The 17,955-nt window shown below is 46.8% G+C and overlaps 1 protein-coding gene and 1 long non-coding RNA gene across 3 annotated transcripts in view; one reads left to right on the top strand and one right to left on the bottom strand.

Moving 5' to 3' along the window:
* LOC118395718 (WW domain-containing oxidoreductase) overlaps positions 1–17,955 on the top strand; it is a 432,897-nt gene that overhangs the window by 15,189 nt on the left and 399,753 nt on the right. The window lies entirely within an intron of this gene.
* The window catches only part of LOC127908246 (uncharacterized), a 464,705-nt gene that overhangs the window by 74,016 nt on the left and 372,734 nt on the right, over positions 1–17,955 (bottom strand). The gene's annotated exons all lie outside the window — the stretch shown is intronic.

Raw genomic sequence — 17,955 nt, 5'->3', positions numbered from 1 at the left:
AAGTAAACAGATAAATAGTGGTGGAAGATAAGTAAACAGATAAATAGTGGTGGAAGATAAGTAAACAGATAAATAGTGGTGGAAGATAAGTAAACAGATAAATAGTGGTGGAAGATAAGTAAACAGATAAATAGTGTTGGGAGATAAGTAAACAGATAAATAGTGGTGGAAGATAAGTAAACAGATAAATAGTGTTGGGAGATAAGTAAACAGATAAATAGTGGTGGAAGATAAGTAAACAGATAAATAGTGGTGGGAGATAAGTAAAGAGATAAATAGTGTTGGGAGATAAGTAAACAGATAAATAGTGGTGGAAGATAAGTAAACAGATAAATAGTGGTGGGAGATAAGTAAACAGATAAATAGTGGTGGAAGATAAGTAAACAGATAAATAGTGTTGGGAGATAAGTAAACAGATAAATAGTGGTGGAAGATAAGTAAACAGATAAATAGTGTTGGGAGATAAGTAAACAGATAAATAGTGGTGGAAGATAAGTAAACAGATAAATAGTGTTGGGAGATAAGTAAACAGATAAATAGTGGTGGAAGATAAGTAAACAGATAAATAGTGGTGGGAGATAAGTAAACAGATAAATAGTGGTGGAAGATAAGTAAACAGATAAATAGTGGTGGAAGATAAGTAAACAGATAAATAGTGTTGGGAGATAAGTAAACAGATAAATAGTGGTGGAAGATAAGTAAACAGATAAATAGTGTTGGGAGATAAGTAAACAGATAAATAGTGGTGGAAGATAAGTAAACAGATAAATAGTGGTGGGAGATAAGTAAACAGATAAATAGTGGTGGAAGATAAGTAAACAGATAAATAGTGGTGGGAGATAAGTAAACAGATAAATAGTGGTGGGAGATAAGTAAACAGATAAATAGTGGTGGGAGATAAGTAAACAGATAAATAGTGGTGGGAGATAAGTAAACAGATAAATAGTGGTGGAAGATAAGTAAACAGATAAATAGTGGTGGAAGATAAGTAAACAGATAAATAGTGGTGGGAGATAAGTAAACAGATAAATAGTGTTGGGAGATAAGTAAACAGATAAATAGTGGTGGGAGATAAGTAAACAGATAAATAGTGGTGGGAGATAAGTAAACAGATAAATAGTGGTGGGAGATAAGTAAACAGATAAATAGTGGTGGAAGATAAGTAAACAGATAAATAGTGGTGGAAGATAAGTAAACAGATAAATAGTGTTGGGAGATAAGTAAACAGATAAATAGTGGTGGAAGATAAGTAAACAGATAAATAGTGGTGGGAGATAAGTAAACAGATAAATAGTGGTGGGAGATAAGTAAACAGATAAATAGTGGTGGGAGATAAGTAAACAGATAAATAGTGGTGGAAGATAAGTAAACAGATAAATAGTGGTGGAAGATAAGTAAACAGATAAATAGTGGTGGGAGATAAGTAAACAGATAAATAGTGGTGGAAGATAAGTAAACAGATAAATAGTGGTGGAAGATAAGTAAACAGATAAATAGTGGTGGAAGATAAGTAAACAGATAAATAGTGGTGGAAGATAAGTAAACAGATAAATAGTGGTGGAAGATAAGTAAACAGATAAATAGTGGTGGGAGATAAGTAAACAGATAAATAGTGGTGGAAGATAAGTAAACAGATAAATAGTGGTGGGAGATAAGTAAACAGATAAATAGTGGTGGGAGATAAGTAAACAGATAAATAGTGGTGGAAGATAAGTAAACAGATAAATAGTGGTGGAAGATAAGTAAACAGATAAATAGTGGTGGGAGATAAGTAAACAGATAAATAGTGGTGGAAGATAAGTAAACAGATAAATAGTGGTGGAAGATAAGTAAACAGATAAATAGTGGTAGTATTTACAATGTTTGTACTCCACTGGTTGCCCTTTTGTCATGGCAAATGGCCACAAATCTTGCTGCTGTTATTTGCAAATTGTGGTATTTCACCTAACACATATGGGAGTTTATCGATGTTTGACTTGTTTTAAAATGATTTGTGGGTCTGTGTGATCTGAGGGTAATGTGTCTCTCATGTGGTCATACATTTAGCAGGAGGTTAGGAAGTGCAGCTCAGTTTCCACCTCATTTTGTGGACATATCCTATCTTCTCTTGAGAGCCAGGTCTGCCTATGGTGACTTTACTCAACAGCAAGGCTATTGTCTTAATTTTGGGTCAGTCACAGTGGTCAGGTATTCTGCCACTGTGCACTCTCTGTTTAGGGCCAGATAGCATACCAATTTGCTCTGTTCTTTTGGTTGATTCTTTCCAGCTGGCTGAGGGGACTCTTCTCTAGGTTACTCTCTCTGTAGGTAAGGGCTTTGTGGTGGAATGTCTGGGTAGCTCCTCCTCTGTGGTTGTAGAATTGAATAGCTCTTTTCTGGATGTTGATAACTAGCGGGTATAGTCTTAATTCTACTTTCTATTCTATTCTGTTTTGCTTTGTACCCAAAGTATATTCTTGTAGAATTCTGCATGCATCTCAATTAGGTGTTTGTCTCATATTGTGAATTCTTAATTGGTGAGTGGAACCCAGACCTCACAACCATAGGGAGGGGGGGGGGGGGGGGGGTCCTATTTAAGTGATAATGCCCGAGAAGCTAGTGTTTGGAGGATATATTGGCATGGGTGTTGTTAGGCCCAATATTATAAGGACACAAGGCGAAACCCAAATGCAGACACAGGTAGCAGATGGTTGAGCTCCGATATTTATTAATCAAAAGGGTAGACAAAAGAAAGGTTCGGTACAGGTGAGAGTTCATAAACCGGCTCAGAGTCCAAAACAGTACCAGACGAAGGGCAGCCTCGAGGTCAGGCCAGGCAGGGGTTCAGTAACAAGACCAGAGTCCAAACAGTACCAGACGAAGGGCAGCCTCGAGGTCAGGCCAGGCAGGGGTTCAGTAACAAGACCAGAGTCCAAACAGTACCAGACGAAGGGCAGCCTCGAGGTCAGGCCAGGCAGGGGTTCAGTAACAAGACCAGAGTCCAAACAGTACCAGACGAAGGGCAGCCTCGAGGTCAGGCCAGGCAGGGGTTCAGTAACAAGACCAGAGTCCAAACAGTACCAGACGAAGGGCAGCCTCGAGGTCAGGCCAGGCAGGGGTTCAGTAACAAGACCAGAGTCCAAAACAGTACCAGACGAAGGGCAGCCTCGAGGTCAGGCCAGGCAGGGGTTCAGTAACAAGACCAGAGTCCAAACAGTACCAGACGAAGGGCAGCCTCGAGGTCAGGCCAGGCAGGGGTTCAGTAACAAGACCAGAGTCCAAACAGTACCAGACGAAGGGCAGCCTCGAGGTCAGGCCAGGCAGGGGTTCAGTAACAAGACCAGAGTCCAAACAGTACCAGACGAAGGGCAGCCTCGAGGTCAGGCCAGGCAGGGGTTCAGTAACAAGACCAGAGTCCAAACAGTACCAGACGAAGGGCAGCCTCGAGGTCAGGCCAGGCAGGGGTTCAGTAACAAGACCAGAGTCCAAAACAGTACCAGACGAAGGGCAGCCTCGAGGTCAGGCCAGGCAGGGGTTCAGTAACAAGACCAGAGTCCAAACAGTACCAGACGAAGGGCAGCCTCGAGGTCAGGCCAGGCAGGGGTTCAGTAACAAGACCAGAGTCCAAACAGTACCAGACGAAGGGCAGCCTCGAGGTCAGGCCAGGCAGGGGTTCAGTAACAAGACCAGAGTCCAAACAGTACCAGACGAAGGGCAGCCTCGAGGTCAGGCCAGGCAGGGGTTCAGTAACAAGACCAGAGTCCAAACAGTACCAGACGAAGGGCAGCCTCGAGGTCAGGCCAGGCAGGGGTTCAGTAACAAGACCAGAGTCCAAACAGTACCAGACGAAGGGCAGCCTCGAGGTCAGGCCAGGCAGGGGTTCAGTAACAAGACCAGAGTCCAAACAGTACCAGACGAAGGGCAGCCTCGAGGTCAGGCCAGGCAGGGGTTCAGTAACAAGACCAGAGTCCAAACAGTACCAGACGAAGGGCAGCCTCGAGGTCAGGCCAGGCAGGGGTTCAGTAACAAGACCAGAGTCCAAACAGTACCAGACGAAGGGCAGCCTCGAGGTCAGGCCAGGCAGGGGTTCAGTAACAAGACCAGAGTCCAAACAGTACCAGACGAAGGGCAGCCTCGAGGTCAGGCCAGGCAGGGGTTCAGTAACAAGACCAGAGTCCAAACAGTACCAGACGAAGGCAGCCTCGAGGTCAGGCCAGGCAGGGGTTCAGTAACAAGACCAGAGTCCAAACAGTACCAGACGAAGGGCAGCCTCGAGGTCAGGCCAGGCAGGGGTTCAGTAACAAGACCAGAGTCCAAAGGGGTTCAGTAACAGTACCAGACGAAGGGCAGCCTCGAGGTCAGGCCAGGCAGGGGTTCAGTAACAAGACCAGAGTCCAAACAGTACCAGACGAAGGGCAGCCTCGAGGTCAGGCCAGGCAGGGGTTCAGTAACAAGACCAGAGTCCAAACAGTACCAGACGAAGGGCAGCCTCGAGGTCAGGCCAGGCAGGGGTTCAGTAACAAGACCAGAGTCCAAACAGTACCAGACGAAGGGCAGCCTCGAGGTCAGGCCAGGCAGGGGTTCAGTAACAAGACCAGAGTCCAAACAGTACCAGACGAAGGGCAGCCTCGAGGTCAGGCCAGGCAGGGGTTCAGTAACAAGACCAGAGTCCAAACAGTACCAGACGAAGGGCAGCCTCGAGGTCAGGCCAGGCAGGGGTTCAGTAACAAGACCAGAGTCCAAACAGTACCAGACGAAGGGCAGCCTCGAGGTCAGGCCAGGCAGGGGTTCAGTAACAAGACCAGAGTCCAAACAGTACCAGACGAAGGGCAGCCTCGAGGTCAGGCCAGGCAGGGGTTCAGTAACAAGACCAGAGTCCAAACAGTACCAGACGAAGGGCAGCCTCGAGGTCAGGCCAGGCAGGGGTTCAGTAACAAGACCAGAGTCCAAACAGTACCAGACGAAGGGCAGCCTCGAGGTCAGGCCAGGCAGGGGTTCAGTAACAAGACCAGAGTCCAAACAGTACCAGACGAAGGGCAGCCTCGAGGTCAGGCCAGGCAGGGGTTCAGTAACAAGACCAGAGTCCAAACAGTACCAGACGAAGGGCAGCCTCGAGGTCAGGCCAGGCAGGGGTTCAGTAACAAGACCAGAGTCCAAACAGTACCAGACGAAGGGCAGCCTCGAGGTCAGGCCAGGCAGGGGTTCAGTAACAAGACCAGAGTCCAAAACAGTACCAGACGAAGGGCAGCCTCGAGGTCAGGCCAGGCAGGGGTTCAGTAACAAGACCAGAGTCCAAACAGTACCAGACGAAGGGCAGCCTCGAGGTCAGGCCAGGCAGGGGTTCAGTAACAAGACCAGAGTCCAAACAGTACCAGACGAAGGGCAGCCTCGAGGTCAGGCCAGGCAGGGGTTCAGTAACAAGACCAGAGTCCAAACAGTACCAGACGAAGGGCAGCCTCGAGGTCAGGCCAGGCAGGGGTTCAGTAACAAGACCAGAGTCCAAACAGTACCAGACGAAGGGCAGCCTCGAGGTCAGGCCAGGCAGGGGTTCAGTAACAAGACCAGAGTCCAAACAGTACCAGACGAAGGGCAGCCTCGAGGTCAGGCCAGGCAGGGGTTCAGTAACAAGACCAGAGTCCAAACAGTACCAGACGAAGGGCAGCCTCGAGGTCAGGCCAGGCAGGGGTTCAGTAACAAGACCAGAGTCCAAACAGTACCAGACGAAGGGCAGCCTCGAGGTCAGGCCAGGCAGGGGTTCAGTAACAAGACCAGAGTCCAAACAGTACCAGACGAAGGGCAGCCTCGAGGTCAGGCCAGGCAGGGGTTCAGTAACAAGACCAGAGTCCAAACAGTACCAGACGAAGGGCAGCCTCGAGGTCAGGCCAGGCAGGGGTTCAGTAACAAGACCAGAGTCCAAACAGTACCAGACGAAGGGCAGCCTCGAGGTCAGGCCAGGCAGGGGTTCAGTAACAAGACCAGAGTCCAAACAGTACCAGACGAAGGGCAGCCTCGAGGTCAGGCCAGGCAGGGGTTCAGTAACAAGACCAGAGTCCAAACAGTACCAGACGAAGGGCAGCCTCGAGGTCAGGCCAGGCAGGGGTTCAGTAACAAGACCAGAGTCCAAACAGTACCAGACGAAGGGCAGCCTCGAGGTCAGGCCAGGCAGGGGTTCAGTAACAAGACCAGAGTCCAAACAGTACCAGACGAAGGGCAGCCTCGAGGTCAGGCCAGGCAGGGGTTCAGTAACAAGACCAGAGTCCAAACAGTACCAGACGAAGGGCAGCCTCGAGGTCAGGCCAGGCAGGGGTTCAGTAACAAGACCAGAGTCCAAAACAGTACCAGACGAAGGGCAGCCTCGAGGTCAGGCCAGGCAGGGGTTCAGTAACAAGACCAGAGTCCAAAACAGTACCAGACGAAGGGCAGCCTCGAGGTCAGGCCAGGCAGGGGTTCAGTAACAAGACCAGAGTCCAAACAGTACCAGACGAAGGGCAGCCTCGAGGTCAGGCCAGGCAGGGGTTCAGTAACAAGACCAGAGTCCAAAACAGTACCAGACGAAGGGCAGCCTCGAGGTCAGGCCAGGCAGGGGTTCAGTAACAAGACCAGAGTCCAAAACAGTACCAGACGAAGGGCAGCCTCGAGGTCAGGCCAGGCAGGGGTTCAGTAACAAGACCAGAGTCCAAACAGTACCAGACGAAGGGCAGCCTCGAGGTCAGGCCAGGCAGGGGTTCAGTAACAAGACCAGAGTCCAAACAGTACCAGACGAAGGGCAGCCTCGAGGTCAGGCCAGGCAGGGGTTCAGTAACAAGACCAGAGTCCAAACAGTACCAGACGAAGGGCAGCCTCGAGGTCAGGCCAGGCAGGGGTTCAGTAACAAGACCAGAGTCCAAACAGTACCAGACGAAGGGCAGCCTCGAGGTCAGGCCAGGCAGGGGTTCAGTAACAAGACCAGAGTCCAAACAGTACCAGACGAAGGGCAGCCTCGAGGTCAGGCCAGGCAGGGGTTCAGTAACAAGACCAGAGTCCAAACAGTACCAGACGAAGGGCAGCCTCGAGGTCAGGCCAGGCAGGGGTTCAGTAACAAGACCAGAGTCCAAACAGTACCAGACGAAGGGCAGCCTCGAGGTCAGGCCAGGCAGGGGTTCAGTAACAAGACCAGAGTCCAAACAGTACCAGACGAAGGGCAGCCTCGAGGTCAGGCCAGGCAGGGGTTCAGTAACAAGACCAGAGTCCAAACAGTACCAGACGAAGGGCAGCCTCGAGGTCAGGCCAGGCAGGGGTTCAGTAACAAGACCAGAGTCCAAACAGTACCAGACGAAGGGCAGCCTCGAGGTCAGGCCAGGCAGGGGTTCAGTAACAAGACCAGAGTCCAAACAGTACCAGACGAAGGGCAGCCTCGAGGTCAGGCCAGGCAGGGGTTCAGTAACAAGACCAGAGTCCAAACAGTACCAGACGAAGGGCAGCCTCGAGGTCAGGCCAGGCAGGGGTTCAGTAACAAGACCAGAGTCCAAACAGTACCAGACGAAGGGCAGCCTCGAGGTCAGGCCAGGCAGGGGTTCAGTAACAAGATCAGAGTCCAAACAGTATAAAGGGATAGGCAGGCTTGAAGACAGAACAAGCAGAGTGGTCAGGCAGGTGGGTTCGGAGTCAGGACAGGCAGAGTGGTCAGGCAGGTGGGTTCGGAGTCAGGACAGGCAGAGTGGTCAGGCAGGTGGGTTCGGAGTCAGGACAGGCAGAGTGGTCAGGCAGGTGGGTTCAGAGTCAGGACAGGCAGAGTGGTCAGGCAGGTGGGTTCGGAGTCAGGACAGGCAGAGTGGTCAGGCAGGTGGGTTCGGAGTCAGGACAGGCAGAGTGGTCAGGCAGGTGGGTTCGGAGTCAGGACAGGCAGAGTGGTCAGGCAGGTGGGTTCGGAGTCAGGACAGGCAGAGTGGTCAGGCAGGTGGGTTCGGAGTCAGGACAGGCAGAGTGGTCAGGCAGGTGGGTTCGGAGTCAGGACAGGCAGAGTGGTCAGGCAGGTGGGTTCGGAGTCAGGACAGGCAGAGTGGTCAGGCAAGTGGGTTCGGAGTCAGGACAGGCAGAGTGGTCAGGCAGGTGGGTTCGGAGTCAGGACAGGCAGAGTGGTCAGGCAGGTGGGTTCGGAGTCAGGACAGGCAGAGTGGTCAGGCAGGTGGGTTCGGAGTCAGGACAGGCAGAGTGGTCAGGCAGGTGGGTTCGGAGTCAGGACAGGCAGAGTGGTCAGGCAGGTGGGTTCGGAGTCAGGACAGGCAGAGTGGTCAGGCAGGTGGGTTCGGAGTCAGGACAGGCAGAGTGGTCAGGCAGGTGGGTTCGGAGTCAGGACAGGTAAGGGTTGAAACCAGGAGGACTAGAACCAAAAGAGACTGGGAAACAATAGGAGCAAGGAAAACTGCTGGTTGACTTGGCAAACAAGACGAACTGGCACAGAGAGACAGGAAACCGGGATATATACACCGGGATAATAAGGGACACCTGGAGGGGCTGGAGACAAATATGTGTGACAAATATAACCTCGAAACACCAGCTTCTACATTATCACTTTTATACAATAATGATTGACATATTTTCATTAAAACATTTATTTTGATTAAAAAACAAATTTTTTGTTGTTGTTGAATTTTACCCCCTTTTCTCCCCAATTTCGTGGTATTCAATTGTTAGTAGTTACTATCTTATCTCATCGCTAGGACTCCTGTACGGGCTCGGGAGAGACGAAGGTCGAAAGCCATGTGTCCTCCGAAACACAACCCAACCAAGCCGCACTGCTTCTTAACACAGCGCGTATCCAACCCGGAAGCCAGCCGCACCAATGTGTCAGAGGAAACACCGTGCACCTGGCGCCTGGCCCGCCACAGGAGTCGCTAGTGCGCGATGAGACAAGGATATCCCTACCGGCCAAGCCCTCCTTAACCCGGACGACGCTAGGCCAATTGTGCGTCTCCCCATGGACCTCCCAGTCGCGGCCGGCTGCGACAGAGCCTGGGCTCGAACCCAGAGTCTCTGGTGGCACAGCTAGCACTGCGGTGCAGTGTTCTAGACCACTGCGCCACCCAGGAGGCCCTTATTTTGACACAAATCTAGGTTTGCTAGAGACGCGACCCAGTCGTTCAGTCGTTTTGTTCTGTAATCTATTTATATCTAGATCTATTGATGTTCCATTGCCAGCCTGTATCTAGCCAACTACAGATAACTTACAGTCATGTCAAAAAGTGCAGCCAGAATAACAGCAAAGTAGCTCCGTTTTCATTTGTTTAAGCTGTTTTCTAGTGACGTTTATTTGGATACATCCATAACAATGAGCTAATGAGGCGTGATTTCGCCTGGCATAAAAATGTTCTCACTCGTCAGGACACTGTTATTCAGAGGAGCTAGCCAACAACACAGCTACAGTTACACAATCACTTCAAACTGAAACTGGAAAGACTGCAAATTAGCTGCGTTTGCCTTTTTTTCAATTGACATTTTTTTGTATATATCCATAAAAATTATGCCAGCAGATTCATGATTTCGACTTGCTGAGAAATGCTGCCTGCCTGTCTGTCTCCTCCCCACTCCCGACACGTTCATTACTATGGCTTAGCAGGAGATCGAATTTGAATATTGAAACAATGTTGAAAATGTCAGAGAGACAGACATCAAGGTTTATACAAATCTCCGCTGTTGAAAACTAAATGTTAGTCTTAAAGAAATGTGAGATAATGTCTACATACTTTTATAGTGGAGATCAACTTTATAAATTGCTGGGCTGATGAGACTGTGGATTGCACAGTCAGATGGAACAGAGTAAATAGGCATTTTAACGTCATAGATTTAGCCAGTGGTAACTTGTGGAATAGACACTGGCTGGAATGCAGTTTTAACCAATCAGCATTCAGGATTAGACCCACCAGTTGTATAAAACTGATTGAAGTATTGCTTTGCCGGGTCCTATTTGGGATGTCGAGTTTTATGTTCCTTTTGATGGCATAGAAGGCCCTTATTGCCTTGTCTCTTACATTGCTCACAGCCTTGTGGAATTTACCTGTTGTGTTGATGTTTAGGCTGAGGTAGGTATAATTATTTGTGTGCTCTAGGGCAACGGTGTCTAGATAGAGCTTTTGTCATGGCAACTGAACTGTTTCAGGAACACCATTCATTTTGTCTTACTGAGATGTCACCGTCTGGGCCCAAGTCTGACAGAATCTTTGCAGAAGATCTAGTTGCTTCTGTAGGCCCTCATTGGCTCCTCTTTCTTTCTTTCTTTCTCTCTTTCCTTCTCTCTTTTGCTCTCTGTCTCCTTCTGTCGGTCTCTCTCTCTCTCTCTCTCTCTCTCTCTCTCTCTCTCTCTCCTCAATTAAATTAAATTCAAAGGGCTTTATTGGCATGGGAAAAAGCAAGTGAAATAGATAAACAAAAGTAAAGAAATGTGTCTATATACAGTGTTGTAACGATGTTCAAATAGTTAAAGTACAAAAGGGAAAATAAATAAACATGTATATATATGGTTGCCATTTTCTTGTGGCAACAGGTAACAAATATTGCTGCTGTGATGGCACACTGTGGTATTTCACCCAGTAGATATGGGAGTTTATCAAAATTGGATTTTTTTTCGAATTCGTTGTAGGCCTGTGTAATCTGAGGGAAATATGTGTCTCTAATATGGTCATACATTTGGCAGGAGGTTAGGAAGCTCAGTTTCCACCTCATTTTGTGGAATCTCTCTCTCTCTCTCTCTCTCTCTCTCTCTCTCTCTCTCTCTCTCTCTCTCTGTCTCTCTCTCTCTCTGTCTCTCTCTGTCTCTCTCTCTGTCTCTCTCTGTCTCTGTCTCTCTCTGTCTCTGTCTCTCTCTGTCTCTCTCTCTCTGTCTGTGTAAAGGTAGTCTCCTCTAGTCCTCAGGTCCACCTGTATGTGTGTACCATTGATCTTGTAGGGACTGTAATCCTGCCTCAGGCCTCTCATCCAAACCCATTAACAGCTCCTGTTCTAGCCTTCCTTCCTTCCTTCCTTCAACCAACTAACGCTACACGGTTACTGTACATTTACTGGCCAAGGGTCCACTGTACTGTTTGTCCTTAAAGGGCTACCATCACTGAGTGCAGCAAAGTACAACTTATTTAACTTAATTAGAATATTGTTAGCAATACTCATAGTGGTACTGCATGGTCCAGGGGAGGTGTGTTCAGTCGGTTAACTTGAGAGCCCGTCAGTATCTTTGTATTTTTAGTTCTTCATAACACTTCTCCTGCTAGCAGTCAACACTTCGTCCTCTGCATGTTCACACCCGTGAACATGTCCTGTTTCAGCTATTCTCATCCAATGTCTACACGGTGAAAGGTTTTCTTTCTGCCATATCTTCAATAGGGAGGATAGAAGGAGTGAATGAGGCAAAGCATATATTCGTACTAAATATCTACATCCATATACAGTGTTACATGTATATAGAACCTGTGTGTGTTCAGGTGAGGTGTGTTGGTCTCTGTGGTGTCTTGTTATTAACTTGATAATATGACGTATGGGATGAGTTATGGTTAGTTATGCTCCTAGCAACCCTCTGTCTCAGTACAGCATGACTAGATGGAGAGACAACTACCCATTCATATCCATCATGACTGGCTCCACAAATAAGATTTCTGTTAAAGGACTCTTGGATTCTTATTATTTAATCAGTTTGATTAATACATTTTTTATCAAGTTGATTTCAAGAACATTTAATTTCACTGTCACAACTGATTTTTGTGTGCATGATTTGTGGTTTTGGTTTGGTAAATTTCAAGATTTTACAGAGGACATTTTTAGATTGCTGGTTTACAGGTACTCTAGCTCAGAGTTGTTTCTCTAAACATGCAGAGAATTGTACCTAAACAGCTTTCCCCAGTCCAGCAAGAGGACAAGTACATTAGAGTGTCTAGTTTGAGAAACAGACACCTCACAAGTCCTCAACTGGCAGCTTCATTAAATAGTACCTGCAGAACACCAGTCTCAATATCAACAGTGAAGAGGCGACTCCGGGATGCTGGCCTTCTAGGCAGTGTTTCTCTGTCCAGTGTCTGTGTTCTTTCACTCTAATGGACTTGTCCTCTTGCTCAGTTGTGCACCGGGGCCTCCCACTCCTCTTTCTATTCTGGTTAGAGACAGTTTGCACCGTTCTGTGAAGGGAGTAGTACACAGCGTTGTATGAGATCTTCAGTTTCTTGGTCATTTCTCCTGTGGAATAGCCTTCATTTCTCAGAACAAGAATAGACTGATGAGATTCAGAAGAAAGTTCTTTATTTCCAGCCTTTTTGAACCTGTAATCAAACCCTTAAATGCTGATGCTCCAGATACTCAACTAGTCTAAAGAAGGCCAGTTTTATTGCTTCTTTTATCAGGACAACAGTTTTCAGCTGTGCTAACATAATTGCAAAAGGATTTTCTAATGATCAATTAGGCTTTTAAAATGATACACTTGAATTAGCTAACACAACATGACATTGGAACACAGGAGTGATGGTTGCTGATAATGGGCCTCTGTACGCCTATGTAGATATATAAAACCAGCCGTTTCCAGCTACAATAGTCATTGACAACATTAACAATGTCTACACTGTATTTATGGTCAATTTGATGTTATTTTAATGGACTAGAAATGTGATTTTCTTTAAAAAAACAAGGACATTTCTAAGTGACCCCATTTCTAAGTGATCATCCTATCTCTAAAAATCATTCCCTTGGCGTTTTAGGTCTTTGAATGTTATTTGTTATTCATGAAAGAGTGTTATTGTTTGGTGTTTGTGTTGATCCCTGAGTGTTGTGTGGATTATGAGCTAGGCCTGCTCTCTCCTCTCTCTGGAAGGACAGCTCACTAAACTGATGCAGCCAGTCGCAGAGAGAGAGACAGAGAAAGAGGGAGGGAGTGGACAGGAGGGAGGCTCAGTGTGCAGGTTAAGCCCATAGCCAGGCTTTGTGAGTGAGCATTAGATTGAGGGAGATTTGTTAAGCATAACTGCCATTAAATTGGCAGCAAAGCCCTGGTATTTACTGCACCACTGCTGTTTGTGAATAAGGAGCCCTTAAAGAGCGGCCCAGCCATGTGTTAAGCCACCGCCTGGTACGGCGGGGATTCATTATTCATGCTTGGACTGACTAGGAGGAAGTAGAGGATAACAAGATGCAACAGACGTGTGTGTCTCTTTATACACTGTATGTGTGCAAATATGCTTGAGTGTGTATGTGTGTATATCACTGTGGGACAATCTCTTGTGTACAGTCCCCTGTCTCAATCTCTTGTGTACAGACCCCTGTCCCAATCTCTTGTGTACAGTCCCCTGTCTCAATCTCTTGTGTACAGACCCCTGTCCCAATCTCTTGTGTACAGTCCCCTGTCCCAATCTCTTGTGTACAGTCCCCTGTCTCAATCTCTTGTGTAAAGTCCCCTGTCTCAATCTCTTGTGTAAAGGCCCCTGTCTCAATCTCTTGTGTACAGACCCCTGTCTCAATCTCTTGTGTACAGACCCCTGTCTCAATCTCTTGTGTAAAGTCCCCTGTCTCAATCTCTTGTGTAAAGTCCCCTGTCTCAATCTCTTGTGTACAGACCCCTGTCTCAATCTCTTGTGTAAAGACCCCTGTCTCAATCTCTTGTGTAAAGACCCCTGTCTCAATCTCTTGTGTAAAGACCCCTGTCTCAATCTCTTGTGTAAAGGCCCCTGTCTCAATCTCTTGTGTAAAGTCCCCTGTCTCAATCTCTTGTGTACAGACCCCTGTCCCAATCTCTTGTGTACAGTCCCCTGTCCCAATCTCTTGTGTACAGTCCCCTGTCTCAATCTCTTGTGTAAAGTCCCCTGTCTCAATCTCTTGTGTAAAGGCCCCTGTCTCAATCTCTTGTGTACAGACCCCTGTCTCAATCTCTTGTGTACAGACCCCTGTCTCAATCTCTTGTGTAAAGTCCCCTGTCTCAATCTCTTGTGTAAAGTCCCCTGTCTCAATCTCTTGTGTACAGACCCCTGTCTCAATCTCTTGTGTAAAGACCCCTGTCTCAATCTCTTGTGTAAAGACCCCTGTCTCAATCTCTTGTGTAAAGACCCCTGTCTCAATCTCTTGTGTAAAGGCCCCTGTCTCAATCTCTTGTGTAAAGTCCCCTGTCTCAATCTCTTGTGTAAAGTTCCCTGTCTCAATCTCTTGTGTAAAGTCCCCTGTCTCAATCTCTTGTGTACAGACCCCTGTCTCAATCTCTTGTGTAAAGACCCCTGTCTCAATCTCTTGTGTAAAGTCCCCTGTCTCAATCTCTTGTGTAAAGACCCCTGTCTCAATCTCTTGTGTAAAGTCCCCTGTCTCAATCTCTTGTGTAAAGACCCCTGTCTCAATCTCTTGTGTAAAGTCCCCTGTCTCAATCTCTTGTGTAAAGACCCCTGTCCCAATCTCTTGTGTAAATTCCCCTGTCTCAATCTCTTGTGTAAAGACCCCTGTCTCAATCTCTTGTGTAAAGTCCCCTGTCTCAATCTCTTGTGTAAAGACCCCTGTCTCAATCTCTTGTGTAAAGTCCCCTGTCTCAATCTCTTGTGTAAAGACCCCTGTCCCAATCTCTTGTGTAAATTCCCCTGTCTCAATCTCTTGTGTAAAGTCCCCTGTCTCAATCTCTTGTGTAAAGACCCCTGTCTCAATCTCTTGTGTAAAGACCCCTGTCCCAATCTCTTGTGTAAAGTCCCCTGTCCCAATCTCTTGTGTAAAGACCACTGTCTCAATCTCTTGTGTAAAGTCCCCTGTCTCAATCTCTTGTGTAAAGTCCCCTGTCTCAATCTCTTGTGTACAGACCCCTGTCTCAATCTCTTGTGTAAAGACCCCTGTCTCAATCTCTTGTGTAAAGTCCCCTGTCTCAATCTCTTGTGTAAAGACCCCTGTCCCAATCTCTTGTGTAAAGACCCCTGTCTCAATCTCTTGTGTAAAGTCCCCTGTCTCAATCTCTTGTGTAAAGTCCCCTGTCTCAATCTCTTGTGTAAAGTCCCCTGTCTCAATCTCTTGTGTAAAGTCCCCTGTCTCAATCTCTTGTGTAAAGGCCCCTGTCTCATTGGACTTGGCTGGTGTTATTATAAATGAGGAAATGGAAGGGAAGGGTTTTACAACTGGCATTTCATGTCCTCTCTGAGGAAGATGTTTATTGGCTACGTAATGAGAACCAGTTATGGTTGGTTAGTCAAATTATTCAACTTTATTAACCTTGGATCAAATTCACAATGCAGTCCCAAACTGTTGTAACATGCGAGGGAATTGTGTCGTAGGCCAAGAGGGTTCGATAATGATTACAGTTGTAATATAATTTAACTGGTATGGTTAGAGAGAGAGGATGGAATACATATGTGCTTAAAGCCCTCAGTGGATTCAAATGAAAGGTGACTGGGTTATTGTGTGTAGTGAAGTAGTTTATGGAACCATCAGGTTTACAGTGTGTGGATGACGAGGAGATGTAGCTACGTAGGTTTTTTTTGATGACAGTGATGAAAATAGCCCTCCGTTGTGTGTGTGTGTGTGTGTGAGAGAGCAGTGTGGAGCATGAGATAGGGGACAGGAGGATTGTGTGGGCCAGGTGAGAGGTTAAGAGGGGCCAGGCCAGGGCTAATAGAACCACTTCAGGCCTCTCCGGTGGAACAACTTACACCTGGGCTGTAATTACAAACCATACATCCCACTTTTGGGGTGACACCACCTCCCTGGAACTAATGGAGGGGCTGCAGTTGGAATGGAGGAGAATTAGAGCGCTCCTCATTGCAGGCGTGGAGTCCGGTCTTTTGGAGCTTAAAATACTCTAGAGTAGGAACAGGTGTATTCATCGTTGAGACGCACAGGAGGTACTGCAGTAAGAATAGTTAGGAATTGGGGAGAGCTGAGTGTTCATTAGAGCAGGTGGAAGTTCTCTATAGAGCGAGAGAATGAGTGTAAACCTTTTTAGTTAACACTGTTAGGAGAGTGGTGTTAGGGTGTGAATAATTATCTTGTACAGTTTTGATTTGGTAGAGAGAAAGAGAAGGAGCATGAGCTATTTGGGGGCTAGAGAAAGTGAGGTTATTTACCAGAAGATACCGACCCTACTGTTACGCTTGTTTACACGGCGCTGGGGTCGGAACACAATCATGGTTACATTAATACACCTTGGAGCCGGCCGAGATATGAGTCGGAAAATTCACCTCAATGCAGGGATGAGATATGCCACTGTTTTCCTAACTTCAACTTTATCCACACTGCTCCGTCGAGAAGCTTGAAATACTGCTAGTTTAGGATATAGGTACAGTTTGGAGTACCGTGGCATATCCCATCCCTGCATTGAGGTAAGTTTTCCGAACCAATATCTCGCGCCGGCTTCACAGTGTCTTAATATAACCATGATTACCATTCTGACCAAGGGCAGACTTAGAGATTTTCCTTCAATTCACAAGTGGCTGAAACTATCTCACCGGAGAAAGCATCCGAGCGAGCGAAACTGCGCCCCTCTGTCTGACTATATTGTAGCCCATGTATCTGATGCTGTCTGGCCAGAAAGAGTATGACATGCCATAATTTTTTTGTCCAGACAGCATCAAATACAGTACATTGGCTACACATACACATGGGCCACAAATGTCCTCTGCCTCGACGACAATGGCAGTATTATCAGCAGCACCTGTATTTTACCAAAGAAATGCTTATTATATTCCCCTAGTCAGGGCAGTGCAGTGACCTTTCAGGGTGCAGGTGCTCAAAATGAAAAAAGGCCACCTCCCGCTTGAAAAAAAAAAAACTTTCATAATTCATATGTCAAAATTCATAACCAACTGACTCTGTAGAGACAATGCTTACATTTTTGAGCATTGGTCTATTTAGTTCTGCAACAACACTCACTCATCACCACAAATTGTAAGCAAGCTAGTTACAGTGCCTCCTAAAGACATGATTAACACAGGGAAAAGAGTCTGGGCTATCAGCTGGTCATTAATATTGATGATTGATGTAAATCTGCTAGTTAGCTAGCTCCATTTCTTTTACTGATTTGTAATTTACCTCTCTATCGCTCTGTCTCTCTCTGCTGTGCGTATCAGCCAACCAGACCGACTGTTGATGATGCTGTAGGCTAAATCAAGTGTTAATCAATGGTAAGTGTTAATCAATGGTATGCTGCTGTGGCATTACTGTTCATATTTAAACCAGGTATCTAACTACACACACTAGAATGGTGAGTGTATCTCTCAAGCCATGCATGTTTGTATACCAGGCGCGTGTGAGCGCCGTACAGGGAAGATCAACAGGCGCAACCAACCAACGGACGGCTTGGGGGTGGGGGGGTGAACTTGATGACAACTTGCAGGCAGTGAATTCCGAACAACAATGACAAAGAATGTATTCAAAAAAAATGATTTTGGGGTCCTTTGGAGACTGGAAGGGGAAAGGGGCATGTGCACGTGACTGCCCCTAGTCTAAGGGCCGGGGATGGGTTTCTACTAAGCTAACGTATGGAATTGTTTTAAGATACCAAGGATAATTTAGCTATTTGATTTGGAATTTTAGATATGAAAATGTATACACCGCTCAAAAAAATAAAGGGAACACTTAAACAACACAATGTAACTCCAAATCAATCACACTTCTGTGAAATCAAACTGTCCACTTAGGAAGCAACACTGATTGGCAATACATTTCACATGCTGTTGTGCAAATGGAATAGACAACAGGTGGAAATTATAGGCAATTAGCAAGACACCTCCAATAAAGGACTGGTTCTGCAGGTGGTGACCACAGACCACTTCTCAGTTCCTATGCTTCCTGGCTGATGTTTTGGTCACTTTTGAATGCTAGCGGTGCTTTCACTCTAGTGGTAGCATGAGAAGGAGTCTTTAACCCACACAAGTGGCTCAGGTAGTGCAGCTCATCCAGGATGGAACATCAATGCGAGCTGTGGCAAGAAGGTTTGCTGTGTCTGTCAGCGTAGTGTCCAGAGCATGGAGGCGCTACCAGGAGACAGGCCAGTACATCAGGAGAAGTGGA

Source organism: Oncorhynchus keta, chromosome 17 (assembly GCF_023373465.1).
Source record: "Oncorhynchus keta strain PuntledgeMale-10-30-2019 chromosome 17, Oket_V2, whole genome shotgun sequence".
Taxonomy (NCBI): domain Eukaryota; kingdom Metazoa; phylum Chordata; class Actinopteri; order Salmoniformes; family Salmonidae; genus Oncorhynchus; species Oncorhynchus keta.
The sequence above is the reverse complement of the archived record's forward strand: the minus strand, read 5'-3'. Positions and strand labels throughout refer to the sequence as shown.